The sequence below is a fragment of the Phoca vitulina genome, unplaced genomic scaffold (genome assembly GCF_004348235.1).
Source record: "Phoca vitulina isolate PV1807 unplaced genomic scaffold, GSC_HSeal_1.0 scaffold16, whole genome shotgun sequence".
Classification (NCBI taxonomy): domain Eukaryota; kingdom Metazoa; phylum Chordata; class Mammalia; order Carnivora; family Phocidae; genus Phoca; species Phoca vitulina.
Window position 1 is genome coordinate 37811798 of NW_022589719.1, and position 15657 is coordinate 37827454.

The 15657-nt window shown below is 42.2% G+C and overlaps 1 protein-coding gene across 2 annotated transcripts in view; it reads right to left on the reverse strand.

Annotated features, from left to right (window-relative positions):
* The window catches only part of AP2A2 (adaptor related protein complex 2 subunit alpha 2), an 87130-nt gene that overhangs the window by 49091 nt on the left and 22382 nt on the right, over positions 1–15657 (reverse strand). The gene's annotated exons all lie outside the window — the stretch shown is intronic.

A 15657-nucleotide genomic window follows, 5' to 3' on the forward strand; every position in this document is an offset into this window, starting at 1 on the left:
ACAGAAGCTGGGCCCTCACACAGGCCCCCCCAGGTCAAAACAGGGCAAGTCTGTAAGCACCACACAGAAAAGCAGCCACTCTTAGAAAGGGAGGGGTCTACAATGCCATATTTAATCCTACTTTTTGCCACAGTTCTGGAACTAAAAGCACTCAAAATACCTGCTAAACACTTTCCACAATAAATCATTATCAACTAATAGTTTACTCCTAAAATTGACTGTTACTGCCATGGATAATTTTTTAAAGTATAAAGTTTTAACTATAATTGGCTTCTAATCTTCTTTCTCTATGAAATCACTGACCTACAAAATCTGATAAATCCACCTTTACCATATGCGATGAGGTCTAGGAAGTTTTCTCCTTTACACGTAAAAGAGATGGAAGGTACATTATACACATGACAGTCAAACTTTCGCCACATGCTAGATTGCTAAATTGGACTTAATCCAACGAATATTTGTGTGCATGAAGCATGTCAGACATGGAATGGGGATCGGACCATATTCAGTTTTACTCCACCTTGGCCAAGTGTGGAAACGAAGGCCTAGAGAGCATGGGAGACTTTCTAAGGGCTACACACCTTGACAAGTACAGTAAAAATATAAGGAATGATTCATCACACAGGGCACAGTGAGCTGTATATGAAAACACATCTCTGTAAATTCCCATCACTTTGTGAAAGCAGGAACCAAGTTTACTATCAAGTGCCCTCTCCAGGCGAGCCCTTGCATTAGTGACTGTATTTGCAGTGGGAGGAAAGCCGCCCCCCCCCCCCCCCAGAACAGATGCCCAGACACAGGGCGCACCTATGTCCTCCTCCAGAAATGCTGCCCAGATGCTCAGCCCTCCTTCACCTCCCCTTGTGGAACTTATGTCACCTCCTCCAGCAAAGCAACCTCCCTCTCTCCAGGACTCTCCCAGAACATCATTTATCTTTTACTACTAACTTGCTAAAAAAATAGGGCCCTAGAAAGCCCCTGACAGAGCAGCTGGTGAGGATAGGGCCACGCAGGCTCACTCACCAGGCAACATTTAAGGTGCCAAGACGTAGGTTAAAACAACACTTCCTGCCCTTAGGGAGTCACTGTTCCAGGCAGGGGTGGGGGCTGGAGACCTTTAATAGAACAAGCACAGCACAGTCAGCTCTGGGGAACGAGGGGTGCAGGCAGGCTGGGAGGGAGCATCCAAGCACCCTCACCAGCCCTGATGTCATGCAGGCCAGAGCCAGTCACAGTAGCTAAGATAAGGAGCAGCCAAAGGCTCCCTGAAGGGTAGGGAAGGGGAGGGGAAGGGGGCACCAGGTAGTGCAGTGGGTTTTAATGGCCCAGGGTGGCAGGTCAAGGGCAAACTGTTTCTTAAGAAGTGTTATCTTTGGGGCGCCTGGGTGGCTCAGTTGGTTAAGCGACTGCCTTCGGCTCAGGTCATGATCCTGGAATCCTGGGATGGAGTCCCGCATCGGGCTCCCTGCTCAGCAGGGAGTCTGCTTCTCCCTCTGACCCTCCTCCCTCTCATGCTCTCTGTCCCTCATTCTCTCTCTCTCAAATAAATAAATAAAATCTTAAAAAAAAAAAAAGAAGAAGTGTTATCTTTGCTCAAGTAGGCTTTTTGGACCTGGCTCAAGTGGCCATGCAAATGATATCTCGGTAGCCTTCTGCTTCACACCCACAAAGACTACAGGCAGCTTCACAACACAGCCCGGACTGAGTGTAGAAGACACAGCACTGCACACGTGTGTGCATCTGAGTGTGCATGTGCCCATGTGTGCCTGTGTTTGTGTGAGCACGGATGTGTGCCTGGGTGTAAGTGTGCACCCGTGTATGCGTGTGTGAGCATGTACGTGTACATGCGTGCTTCTCACAAGGTGTACAGGAATCCATTTCTGTGCTGCTCTCTCTGCTATGGGCACTCGACTCCACCTACTCAAACCTTACAGGAAAAGAGACCCCGAGTGGCAGAAACCTACGCTGTGCAGTCAAAAGGGGTCAGATCTACAGCAGAGATAAGGAAAAGATTGGGAGGCAGTGGAAAGAAGCAGTAATGCTAAATGAGCTAAATCCGCTTTCATAAAACCCGCAGATATTACCCAAGATTGGAAAATCACTAAATAAAACTAAAAGCACATAAAGTTACAGGGGTAACCACCAGGAGAAACAGAAACAAATGCTGAAACCAATGCTCCATCTGTGTAACAAGACCAAGGGTGAGGCAAGAAGCTGTGGCCTTGTATCCAAGTTTTTTTAAAGAGGCCAATTTACAACAAACACACAAAGACATATTTTTTTTCAGTCAGGGCAGGTGAGGGTTCTCCTGGAGGAGAGGCACAAGTATATGCCAAGAGTAGGCTTTAGAGCCAGGCATGTGAGGCTGGAATCCCAGAGCAGCCTCTGTTCCCTCTGCAACTAAGGGGAAGTTACTTTTCATCTCTGAGCACACTCCTTCAAAAGGAAAACCACCAAAAGCCATGGGACTTCATGCAATTCATCTGCATGAGAGAAGTAGAGAGGAAAGTGGTATATCGGCCAGACCGGAGGACAGGAACCTCTGGAAGCAGTCACCAGGTAAAGACAGCAAAGGGAGGGGAGCGCTGTGCGACAGAAAAGCCACCCTGGAGCGTGCCTCCACCAACAGCTCAGAAAACTAATTTCACATAAAAATAAGTAACAGGCAAGTACTGAAGTCAAATCCCACATAAGGAGACTATAAGAACAAAGGGAAACAGGAGCAGAACAATATCCCCACGAACAAAGTAAGTGCCTCAGGAAGACACCCCAACAGAAGAGATCAAAATCAGAGCCCTCTATCTCAAAATAAGTGGAGAGACATTAAGAAAAACACAGAAGACATCTAAAATTCAACTAGAAAAATTCAGATATTAGGTAACAGAAGTCAAGTAAATTAGAAATTTAAAAAAATCATTCCAGAAATGAAGAATAACCTAGAAGGAATACAAGAACAAATAAACACAACAGAGGTCTTGACAGAAGCAGAAGATACAAGGAACATTATTTAAACCAAACAGAAACGAAGAATGAAATAAAGGATTCAAGAAAAATTAGCAAATATTGAAAACAGACAAAGATGGCCAGCAGGAAGAAGACCGCCAACTAAGCAGCAGAACAGACTGCAATGCGTCATTTGAAAAGACTTTTCCTGAAATTACCATACACCTGGGAATACTGACCCCAAATAACACAAACCAACACCTATTCTAATAAAAGTACTGGACTTTAAAGGAAGAAAAAAAAAATCCTTTGAACATCTAAGAAGAAAGAGCAAGCAGCTTGTACGAGAAGGAGAATCAGAAGATACCCTCAGATCCTGGCGTCGCTTCCCAACAGAAGGAAAGGAGGTGACATCTGAGCTCGTGCAGAAAGGAAACGTGAGACCAGGACTTTCCATCCAGCACAATCAGCCCCTTGTGTGCCCGGCACAAACTTGATCAACATGAGAACCCAAAGCGCCGTAAGCGTGCCCTAGGCCGCGGGTGGCACTCCAGGTGAGTGAGCGGACAGCCGAAGTTTCTGGGGACGTCAAGGGAACAGCACCCAGTGGGGGGAAGAAGGAGAGCGTGCAGGTATTAGCACACACGCAGAGAAAGCACAGGTGCGGCCAGGCGGGCAGGAGAGGAGGCCGGGCCAGGTGTCCCCACTCACCACACTGACAGTGGCAGGCTCAGAGCCTGTCATGGGTGCAACAGGGTAAAGGTCACAAGGGATCGGGAGATAGCCTACCCAGTCACCCCCAGCGCCCTTGAGATTCCTGGTGTGGAGGAGGTTCAAGAGAAAACCCTGGCTGTCCCGAACTGAGCTGGAGTCCACGATGACCTCGTGAGACATTTTACGTGTATGTGTATCTCCTAGAGCTGTCCTCTGAGGAGGCTTAGAACAACGGCGTCTGGTAGCCATGAGCACCCCCACCCCCAGATCGTGCTCTGGGAGCACCATTTCCCACTACAAGAAACCAGGCTTCCTGGTAAAACTGCTGGCTCCACGACTGGGCGAGGCCCACGACAAGCCTGGACTTCACAAGGACTATCAAAGACCACATACCACCAGGGCCATGTCAGGAACACTCAGCACCCAAATGAAGAGAGTCCATTAGCTAAAGGGGGGACAGCCTGAGCTAGCTAAGGGGGGACAGCCTGAGCTTCAAAAAGGATAAAAAATGCAGTGGTAAAAAATCACAAAAACGTTTAAATCCATGAGTTCAAAATTATATTTAAAAAAAAAAAAGCACCTAATTAGTCACCTTGAGAGGATATTAAGGAACAAGTTAAGTTGAAAACTGGGAAATAAAAGGAAAGAACCAAGCACCTCTCCTGCCTCTTCCACATGAAGCATCCCCCTGGGTAATCGCACAGGAAGGGAAGGGTCTCTTGATAAAAGCATTCCAACACGGCAATGAAAAGGAATGAGAAGATCACCATTTGGCGTCCTCCTGAAGGACTGACTGGAACGGAGCAGGGAGGCGACAGCGGCCAGCATCACAAGCCCCCAGGGAACAGCAAGGTGTCAGCCATATGGGATCTGGCCTCCGTCCCCAGCTGCCAGACAGCCAAGAACACAGTGGAACGCACTAGGACTTCCACAACTTAATGTCCCTTACATGTCCTGGGTCTTCAACAGACTGTTGTGAGGAAAAGAAAGGAACACTGATTAAAAGATTAAAGCACAGGAAATGTTTAGAAATGGGCAAGACCAAACCACAGCATTCAGGATGTGTCCTTGGGTGAGAAACCTGTAAAGGACGCAGAGCCCAATGATGGCAGTAGGTTTGGGGGAGGTGAAGGGGACAGGGCACAGGCAGCCCCGCCACAGGGCTGCCTGGCGACCAACACAGATGAAGGGGTCTGGACAGGATGAGTGGGGCTCCCTCTCGAGCGGAGGGACCGGTTAGGCCACGCAGGAACTCCTAGCAAGAGGGGAACTCACGAGACGGTGAGCAGACACACCTCAGTGGAAGGCCTGCTGCGGGAGCCTACAGGGGCTTAGGTTTAGGCTGGACTGCCAGAGTCACAAACTGGACTACAGCCCCAGGGCCCCCATCTCACGGCAGAGATGCCACCATGGGGGCCAAGGAGCACCTGCTCTTACAACCTAAGCCCACAGATGGAGCCCTTAATTTGACACGCTGCTTTGACTCTACTGAACAAGGCTATCCCTCAGCATTAACCCTGAAAATGCCAAAGGGGAATTCCACCTGCTGCACTGATAATCCATATACAGATTACCACATTCAAACCAACACGTATGTCCTAAATTTACCAAAATGCCCTGGTAGGAGGCCTCTTCCACAGTGCGCCATCAATTCACCATTCTCCATGAGGTGAGGACAACGCAGAGCAACCTGTCCACCGGGGTCTGTCAAGGGCTTTCCTGGCAAAGGCTAGTTCATGCTCACTCGTAATATACTTCTCTCCAGGCAGAGGACCCCAACAGCAACCAAACCACCCCACACTGCTGGGAGCAAATCTAGCAAAAATCTTATCTTCTTATATGAAGCATTAGCTTTCAGGACGGGGAGAGGTTTACTGCCCACCCTGACTTCAGAAACCAATTTTGAAAGGGAAAATTTGTCAACAAGAGTAACTGGACTAGAGTGATAAGCCTCACCGGGCTTGATCTTTGTTCCACAGGGAAGAGATCCTGGTCTTCGCCACCCTGTGTTGTCTCTATCTAAAATGCAGCAGGCCGGTCAGCCACTGAGGATACTGAGCTTATAATAGGCAATCCCCAAAGTGGACTTAGGAGCTCTGCTAGCTAATGAATAACCTGGACTAGCCCAAAACCATTGCCCAAAAACGAGCTACAATTTGTGCCCAGTAAGTAGCAAAGAATGCACTCTGTGCGGATAGGCTTTGATAAAAGCTCTTGGATTTTTAGAATTACCGACCCTGGTCATTCTTCCGGAATAACATGCTGGTTAATGATTTCTTCTTGTTTGCATGCTGAACTAATCAACTGACAGTATTAGTGTTCTGTGACCCTAAGTTTGGAAACAAACAGTACAGGAGCCTATCACAACTTATTATAAGATACCAAACCACTAAAATCTGAAGGTAGTAAGTATGAAATTTACAATAAAATTTGGTCTAAATAAGGAATTATAGTCTGTGTATAAAATGATTTCACTAAGTAAACCTAAAGCCCAAAATTTACCAAACAAAAACCTATTTTTTTTAAGTTTATTTATTTTTAGTAATCTCTACAGCCGATGTGGGGCTCGAACTCACAACCCCAAGATCAAGAGTTACATGCTCTTCTGACTGAGCCAGCCAGGCATCCCCAAAAGCCCATTTTTGAAGGAAGATATTGTTGCTAAAATTCCACTGAAGGTGTCAGCACAGTGGTCCACAAAGTCTGCAATCAAGCCTGGACTGGAATGCTGTTCCATGTCTCAACAGCTGTGTGACCTGAGGCCATCAACTTAACCTCTCTGTGCCTCAGTTTCTCCTTCATTAAATGGGAATACCATCCATCAAAGGGCTGTGATGAGGACCACACAAGATAACAAGCAAAAAGTGCACACAAAGCAGTGTGGCCACAGAAGGCTGTAAGGATCGTCATCAGGGATATTCTCTACATTTTCTCTTTACTAATACATTGGAAGGGTGGGTCTCAGAACAGAAACCCTCAAAAACAACAAATTAGAAGAAAAGACGTCAAAGATCAAAAGTTGTTATGCCATAGAAGATAAAGCCACTCTTAACTCTGACAAATGTTAACTGGATTATCTTTTTTTTATTGAAGTGTAATTGACATACAGTATTATGTTAGTTTCAGGTATACAACATAGTGATTCAACATTTATACACATTCAAATGTATACAGGTGGTGAGATCCAGCCCCACGTCAGGCCCCACACTCTGCGGGGAGTCTGCTTGAGATTCTCTCCCTCTGCACCTCCCCCCCCCATGTGCTCTTTGTCTCTGTAGATCATTTTTTAAAAAGTTTTTTTTTTAAATCTATAAATCTAGCTGCCATCTGTCATCATACAAAGTGGTTACATATTATTAACTATGCATTACGTCCCCATGTCTTATTTATTTTATAACTGCTAGTCTGTACCTTTTAATCCCCTTCCCCTTTTTTGATCAAGCCCCAACCCCCTCCATGGCATCATTATGTTCTTGGTATTTTTCTTTTTTAAGATTTATTTGGGAGCTAGAGAGAAAGCGCGCATGTGACCAGGGAGGAGGGGCAGAGGGAAAGGGAGAGAGAGACTCCCAAGCAGACTCCACGCTGAGAGCAGAGCCAACTCGGGCTCAATCTTAGACCCTGAGATCATGACCAGAGCTGAAATCAAGAGTCAGACGCTCAACCAACTGAGCAAACCAGGCACCCGACCAGTATATTCTTGTATCTTTGAGTCTGTTTCTGTTTTGTCTTGTTTGTTTATTTGCCTGGTTTTTTAGATTCCACATTTAAGTGAAATCATATGGTATTTGTTTTTCTCGGACTTATTTCACTTAGCATAATACTCTCTAGGTCCATCCATATTGATGAAGATGGTACAATTACATTTTTTTTTTTTTTTAGAGAGGGAGAGAGAGAATCTCAAGCAGACTCCCCACTGAGTGCAGAGCCCAACGTGGGGCTCAATCTCAGGACCCTGAGGTCATGACCCAAACCAAAATCAAGTCAGATGTTTAACTGCTCCTCGTTCTTTTTTATAGTTGAATAATATTCCTGTGTGTGTGTATGTGTGTACATGTACATGACAAGTACATGTCAGCCATATCTTCTTTACCCATTCATCTATCAACAGACACTTAAGTTGCTTCCGTATCTTAGCTATTGTCAATAATGCTGCAATGAACAAAGGGGTGCAGGGATCTTTCGGAGTTAGTATTTTTGTTTTCTTCAGATAAACACCCAGAAGTGGAACTACAGAACCCTATGGTATATTAATTTTTTTTAAAGATTCGTCTATTTATTTTAGAGAGAGAGTGCATGTGCATGAGCGGGGAAAGGGGCAGAGGCAGAGGGAGAGAGTCTTAAGAAGACCCTGCGCTGAGCATGGATCCCGACACACGGCTCAATCTCAAGATCTGGACATCACAACCCAAGCCAAAACCAAGAGTCAGATGCCCAATTGACTGTGCCACTCAGGCACCCCGGTATTTTAATTTTTTGAGGAACCACCACACTATTTCCATAGTGGTTACACCAACTTTCATTCCTACAAAACGAGCACGAGGGTTCCCTTTTCTCCACATCCTCACCAACACTTGTGATTTCTTATCTTTTTGATAGTAGCCATTCTGACAGGTGTGAGGTGATATCTCATTGTGGCTTTGATTTGTATTTCCCTGATGATGAGCGAGCTTGAGCATCTTCTCATGCATCTGTTGGCCATGGTATATCTTACAACTTTATTGTGACATAATTCATATATTGTACAATTCACTCATTTAAAGTATATAATTCAATGGCTTTTAATATATCACAGTTGTATATTAATCACCACAATCTAATTTTAGAGAATTTTCATCTCTCCAAAAAGAAACCCTATGCCCTTTACAGTCACTCACCAATGCCTCCCCCCTCCAGCCCCTGGCAATCACTAATCTACTACCTCTATACATTTCCCTCCTCTAAACATTTCAGAGAAATAAAATCTTTATGTCACCTTTTGTGATTGGCTTCTTTCACTTAGTATGTTTTCAAGGTAGCATGAATCAGTATTCCATCTCTTTTTATTGCTGAATAATATTGCAATACAGTTGATCCTTGAAAAACATGGGTTTAAACTGTGCAGGTCCACTTATAAGTGAATTTTTTCAATAAATACAGTATAGTACTGTAAATGTATTTTCCTTATGACTTTCTGAATAACACATTCTTTTCTCTAGCTTACTTTATCATAAGACTATTGTATATAGTGGTGCCTGGGTGGCTCAGTCAGCTAAGCATCCAACTATTGATTTCGGCTCAGGTCATGATCTCCAGGTGGTAAGACGGAGCCCCATGGCAGGCTCCTCACTCAGCAGAGGGTCTGCTTGGGATTCTCTCTCTTTCCCCCTGCCCTTCCCCCTGCTCACACACATGCATGCACTCTAAAATAAATAATCTTAAAAAAAAAAAAAAAGAATATAGTATATAGTACATACAACACACAAAATATGTATTGACTGTTTATGTTACTGGTAAGGTTTCTAGTCAACAGTAGGCTATTAGTAAAAGTTTTTTTTCTTGGGGGGGGGAGCAAAAGTTACATGCAGCTTTTTGAATGCACAGGGGTCAGTGCCCCTAACACCATGTTGTTCAAGGATCAACTGCATATGGATATACCATATTTTGCTATCTATTTATCACTTGACGGATTTTTGGGTTGTTTCTACTTTTGGCTACTATGAATAATGTTGCCATGAACACTGGTGTAGAAGTTTTTGTGTGAATATGTTTTCATTTCTCTTGAGTGGACACCTAGCAGAATTGCTAGATCATATAATTCTATGTTTAACATTTTGAGGAACTAACAAGATGTTCTCCCAAAGGGCAGCACCATTTTATATCCCCACTAGAAAAGAATGAGGGTTCCAATTTCTCCATAACTTTGCCAACACTTGCTATGGTCCACCGTTTTTCCCCCCCTATTTTTATTATAACCCATCTTAATGAGTGTGAAGTGATATCTCACTGTGATTTTTGCATTTGCCTGATGGCTTTTAATGTGCTTATTGGACATTCATATGACCTCTTTGGAAAAATGTATATTCAAATACTTTATCCATTTAATTGAATTGTCTTCTACTCAGCTCTTTATGTATTCTGGATACAAGCCTTTTATCAAATACATGACTTTCAAATATTTTCTCTCATTCTTTGGTTGTCTTTTCACTTTTTTTTTTTTTGGTTAAAGTTTATTTTTTTAGTATTTTATTTATTTATTTGAGAGAGAGAGAGAGCATGAGCAGGGGGAGTGGCAGGCAGAGGGAGAGGGAGAAGCAGGCTCCCGGCCGAGCAGGGAGCCCAACGTGGGGCCCAATCCTGGGATCATGACCTGAGCCGAAGGCATACGTTCAACGGACTGGGCCACCCAGGTGCCCCTAAAGTTTTATTTATTTAAGTCATCTCTACACCCAACATGGGCCTCAAACTCATGACCTCAAGATTAAGAGTCTTATGCTCCACTGACTGAGCCAGCCAGACGCCCCTGTCTTTTCACTTTCCTGATAGCATTTTGAAGCATGAAAGTTCTTAATTTTGATTAAGTCTAATTTTTTTGTCACTTATACTTCTGACAATGTATCTGAGAAACCATTTCCCAAGGTCACAAAAATTTACTCCTATGTTTTCTTGTTAAGAGTTCTACAGCTTTAGCTTTTGCATTTAGGTTTATGATCCATTTTGAGTTAATTTTTGTGTATGGTGTGAGGCAGGGGTTAATTTCATTTTTTTACCTGTGGATGTCCAGTTCTCTCAGCACCATTTGTTTAAAAGACTATTCTTGGGGCGCCTGGGTGGCTCAGTTGGTTAAGCGACTGCCTTCGACTCAGGTCATGATCCTGGAGTCCCAGGATTGAGTCCCACATCGGGCTCCCTGCTAGGCAGGGAGTCTGCTTCTCCCTCTGACCCTCCTCCCTCTCATGCTCTCTGTCTCTCATTCTCTCTCTCTCAGATAATAAATAAAATCTTTAAAAAATAAAATAAAATACAATAAAAGACTATTCTTTTCTCCCACTCAATTGTCTTGGCATTCTTGTCAAAAGTCAAATGACCAAAAACGTAAAGGTTTATTTCTGTATTCTCAATATTATTCCATTAATCTATATACCTATCCTTATACCATTAACAACACTGTCTTGATTACTTTGTATTAAGTTTTGGAATAGGAAAGTGAATCCACCAACTTTGCTCATCTTTTCCAAGACTGATTTGACTACTGAGTCCCTTGAATTTCTATGTCAATTTTAGAATCAGCTTATCTCAGGGGGGGAAAAAAAGGCACCCAGGATTTTTTTTATTGCATCAAATCCATAGGTTAATTGGAGATTATTGATATCTTAACAATATTGTCTTCCAAACCATAAACATGGGATGTCCTTCCATTTATTTAGGACTCCTTTACTCCCTTTCAACAATTGTTTGTAGTTAAGTGTATAAGCCTTACACTTCATTAGAACTTATTCCTATGTATTTTATTTCAGGACTCAAACTCACAACCCCGAGATCAAGAGTCACATGCTCTACCGACTGAGCCAGTCAGGTGCCCCTATATTTTATTCATTTTGATGCTATTATAAATAGAATAGTTTTCTTCATTGTTAGTGTAGAGAAATACAATTGATTTTTCTATATTGATTTTATATACTACAACCTTGCTTAACCCATTTATAATTGTAACAGTTTTCTAGTGGATTCCTTAGTATTTTCTATATACAAAATGATGTCAGCTATACATAGGGATCATTCTATTTCTTTCCAACCTGGATGCCTTTTATTCTTTTCTCTTTTGTCATTGCCCAGGCTACAATCTGCAGTATTAAACAGAAAGAGCAAACATCCTTGTCATGTTCTTAATCTTAGAGGGAAACATTCAGTCTCTCACCATTAAATTAGACCTTAGCTGTGGACTTTTCATAGATACCCTTTATCAAATCAAGAAGTTCCCTCATATTTCTAGTTTGTTGAGTATTTTAATCATAAAAGTGTACTGGGGGGACACCTGGGTGGCTCAGTTGATTAAGCGTCTGCCTTCGGCTCAGGTCATGATCCCAGGGTTAAAAAAATAAATAAATAAACTTAAAAAAAATATTTTAGCTTCTATATTCACAATGGATATTATACAGTAGTTTTCTTTCCTATAATGTGTTTGTCTGGTTTTGTTATCAGGGTAGTAATTAGCTCAGAATGAGTTGGAGAGTATTCCTTCCTCTTCTATTTCATTTTTTTTTTTAAGATTTTTTTTTTAATTGATTTATTTGAGATAGAGCACAAGCAGGGGGAGCAGCAGAGGGAGAGGGAGAAGCACACTCCCAGCTGAGGAGGGAGCCCAACATGGGATTTGATCCCAGGACTGTGGGATCATGACCCGAGCTAAAGGCAGACACTTAAGTGACAGAGCACTCAGGTGCCCCTTCTATTTCTTTTCAAAGAGTCTGTGAAGGATCAGAACTGTTTATTTGAGTTTTTGGGAGAATTCACCAGTGAAGCCATCTGGGCCAGGATTTGTTCTTGTGGGAAATGTTTAAATTACTAATACAATTTCTTTACTTGTTATAAACCTATGCAGATTTTTTGTTACTTCAGTCAATTTCAGTTATTTGTGTCTTTCTACAAATTTCTCCATCTTATTTACCTAATTTTTGGTATACAATTATTCATAGCATTCCATCGTAATACTTTTTATTTCTGTAAAGTCAGTAGTAATGTCCCTTCTTTCACTCTTGATTTTAGTAATTTTGAGTCTTTTCTTTTTTTCTTGGTCAGTCTAGCTAAAGGTTTGTCACTTTTGTTGATCTTTTCAAAGAACCAATCTTTGATCTAATCTTTGTTATCTTCTTTTCTGCTTGCTTGGGGTTTTGTTTGCTTTTTTCTGGATTCTTAAAGTGAAATATTAGGTTAATGATTTGAGATCTTCTTTCTTAAATAGGTATTTACAGCTGTAAATTTCCCCCCAAGTACTGCTTTTATTGCATCCCTTACGTTTTAGTATATTGGGTTTTCATTTATCTTAAAGTACTTTTTTTAATCTCCCTTTGTTGAGGGAGGTCATCAAGAAGATGTGATCCCCACTTAACCCGTGAACTAGACGCAGGCGATCGGCAGATCCTCACCCCATCCTGTCCTTGGAATATGGGTTCCACTTGCCTTCTCCTCTCCCAAAAGCTGCCCGAGTACAAGTACACAGCCTCGAGAGAGCGAAGTGGTACTGAAACCATCTGGATGGTACATATGATTGAATCCAGTTAAGGCCTCTATATAAACTTTTAAAGACTTGGTGAGCGGGGGGCACCTGGGTGGCTCAGTCATTAAGCGTCTGCCTCCGTCTCAGGTCATGATCCCAGGGTCCTGGGATCAAGCCCCACATCGAGTTCCCTGCTCAGCGGGAAGCCTGCTTCTCCCTCTACCACTCCCCCTACTTGTGTCCCCTCTCTCACTGTGTCTCTGTCAAATAAATAAATAAAATCTTAAAGAAGAAGAAGAAGACGACTTGGTGAGCAGACACAAAGATCTATTAGTCTTGCAGCCGCTCAAGCCAAACCTCATATGTAAGTTGTTTTGCTTATTAAACCTGCCACCTACCAATCTGGAGTGGCCTGCCTCTTCGGTCAGTCTCTCCCTGTCCTCCAAATACAGAGCCTAGTTTCAGACTACACCCAGGAAGCTCCCAAGGAGCTTACAAACCAACACCCTGTGTTTTCTTCTTTGACCCAGTGGTTATTTAGAAGGGTGTTTAATTCTCACATACTTGTGAATTTTCCAAATTTCCTTGTTACTGATTTCTTTTTTCTTTTTTTTTTTCTTTCAGATTTTATTTATTTATTTGAGAGAGAGAGAGAGAGGGAACACAAGCAGGGGGAATGGGAGAGGGAGAAGCAGGCTTCCCGCGGAGCAGGGAGCCTGATACAGGGCTCGATCTCAGGACCCTGGGATCATGACCTGAGCCAAAGGCAGACGCTTAATGACTGAGCCACCCAGGCGCCCGTTACCGATTTCTAATTTCATCCCATTGTGGTTAGAGAACATATTTTGTATGATTTCAATCCCTTTAAATTTATTGAGGCTTTTTTTTATGATCTAATATACACTCTATTCTGAACAATGTTCCATGTACAATGGAGAAGAATGTGTGTATTCTGCTCTCGTTGGGTGGAAACAGTCTATAAATGTCTGTTAGGTCTGGTTGGTTTAGTGTTGAGTCTCCTATTCATTGCTAATCATGTCTAATTGTATATCTATTACTGAAAGTAGTGTACTGAAGTCTCCAACTATTATAATTGTCTATTTCTCCCCTTCAGTTCATCATGTATTTTGTTCTATGTATTTTGGGGCTCTGTTATTAGGTGTAGCTATATTTATATTCGATGTATCTTGAGAAATTCACTCTTTATCATTATAAAATGTTCTTCTAGGTCTCTAAATTTTTGTCTTAACGTCTACTTTGTCTGATCTTAGTATATCTCCTTCAGCTCTCTTCTGGTTACTACTTGCAAGGCACGTTATTTTTCCTCCTTTTACTTGTTATCTTTTAATCTATAGTGTCTTTTCAAGACAGTGTATAGTTGGATTTTTTAAAAATCCATTCTGCCAATCTCTGTTTTTTTTTGTTTTGTTTTGTTTTGTTTTAAGTAGGCTCAACACAGGGCTTGAACTCACAACCCTGAGATCAAGACCTGAGATGAGATCAAGAATCTGATACTCAGGGGCGCCTGGGTGGCTTAGTCGTTAAGCATCTGCCTTTGGCTCAGGTCATAATCCCAGGATCCTGGGATCGAGCCCCGCATCAGGCTCCCTGCTCAGCAAGAAGCCTGCTTCTCCCTCTCCCACTCCCTCTGCTTGTGTTCCCTCTCTTGCTGTCTCTCTGTCTCTCTGTCAAATAAATAAATAAAATCCTTAAAAAAAAGAGACACTCAACCGACCCAGGTGCCCCCAATCTCTGCCTTTTAATTCAAGTGTTTAATCCGTTTACATCTAAATAATTACCGACAAGGTAGGATTCCTATCTGCCATTTTGCTATATTTTCTGTATATCTTGTACCTCTGTTCCTATAGTCTTCCATTACTGTCTTCTTTTGTGTTAGATATTTTTTAGTGCACCACTTTAATTCCCTTGTTTCTTATTTTAGCTAGTTAGTAGTTGTACTTATTTTAGCTAGTTAGTAGTTGCCTAGAGATTTTAATTAACACCTTAACTTAAAACAGTCCAGTCTGGATTAATATGAACTTAAATGTAATAGTATAGAGAAATTTTACTCCAATATATGTCGTGTGTTCTCTTCCCCCTCCTTTGTACTATTGCCATACAAATTACATCTTTATACATTATAAGCCCATCAGTACAGTTTTATTTAAATTGTATTTAAATTAATTAAGATTGTCTTATGCAGTTGTCTTTTAAACCAGATAAAAGACAAAAAGGTTTGTTTTGTTTTGTTTTTAAAGATTTTATTTATTTGACAGAGAGAGACACAGCTAGAGAGGGAACACAAGCAGGGGGAGTGGGAGAAGGAGAAGCAGGCTTCCCACAGAGCAGGGAGCCCGATGCTGGGCTAGATCCCAGGACCCTGGGACCATGACCTGAGCCGAAGGCAGACGCTTAACAACTGAGCCACCCAGGCGCCCCAAAAAGTTATTTTTTTAAAAATACTATGCTTTTATACTTAGCTACACAGTTGTCTTTACCATTGCTCTTTATTTCTTCACGTATTCTATAATTTAATGCCTCTCATTTCAGCCTGAAGCACTCCCTTTAGTATTTATTGTAGGGCAGGTCTGCAAACAACAAATTCCCCTCTCTTGTTTATTTAATAATATCTTAATTTCTCCATTTTTGAAGGATGCTTTTGCTGTATACACAATTCTTGGTTGACAATCTTTTTCTTTCAGCATTTTGTAGATATCAGCCCACTGTCTTCTGAGCTCCATGGTTTTAGATGAGAAGTGAGCTGTTAATCTTGAGGATCTCTCAAAAATGATAAGTCACTTTCC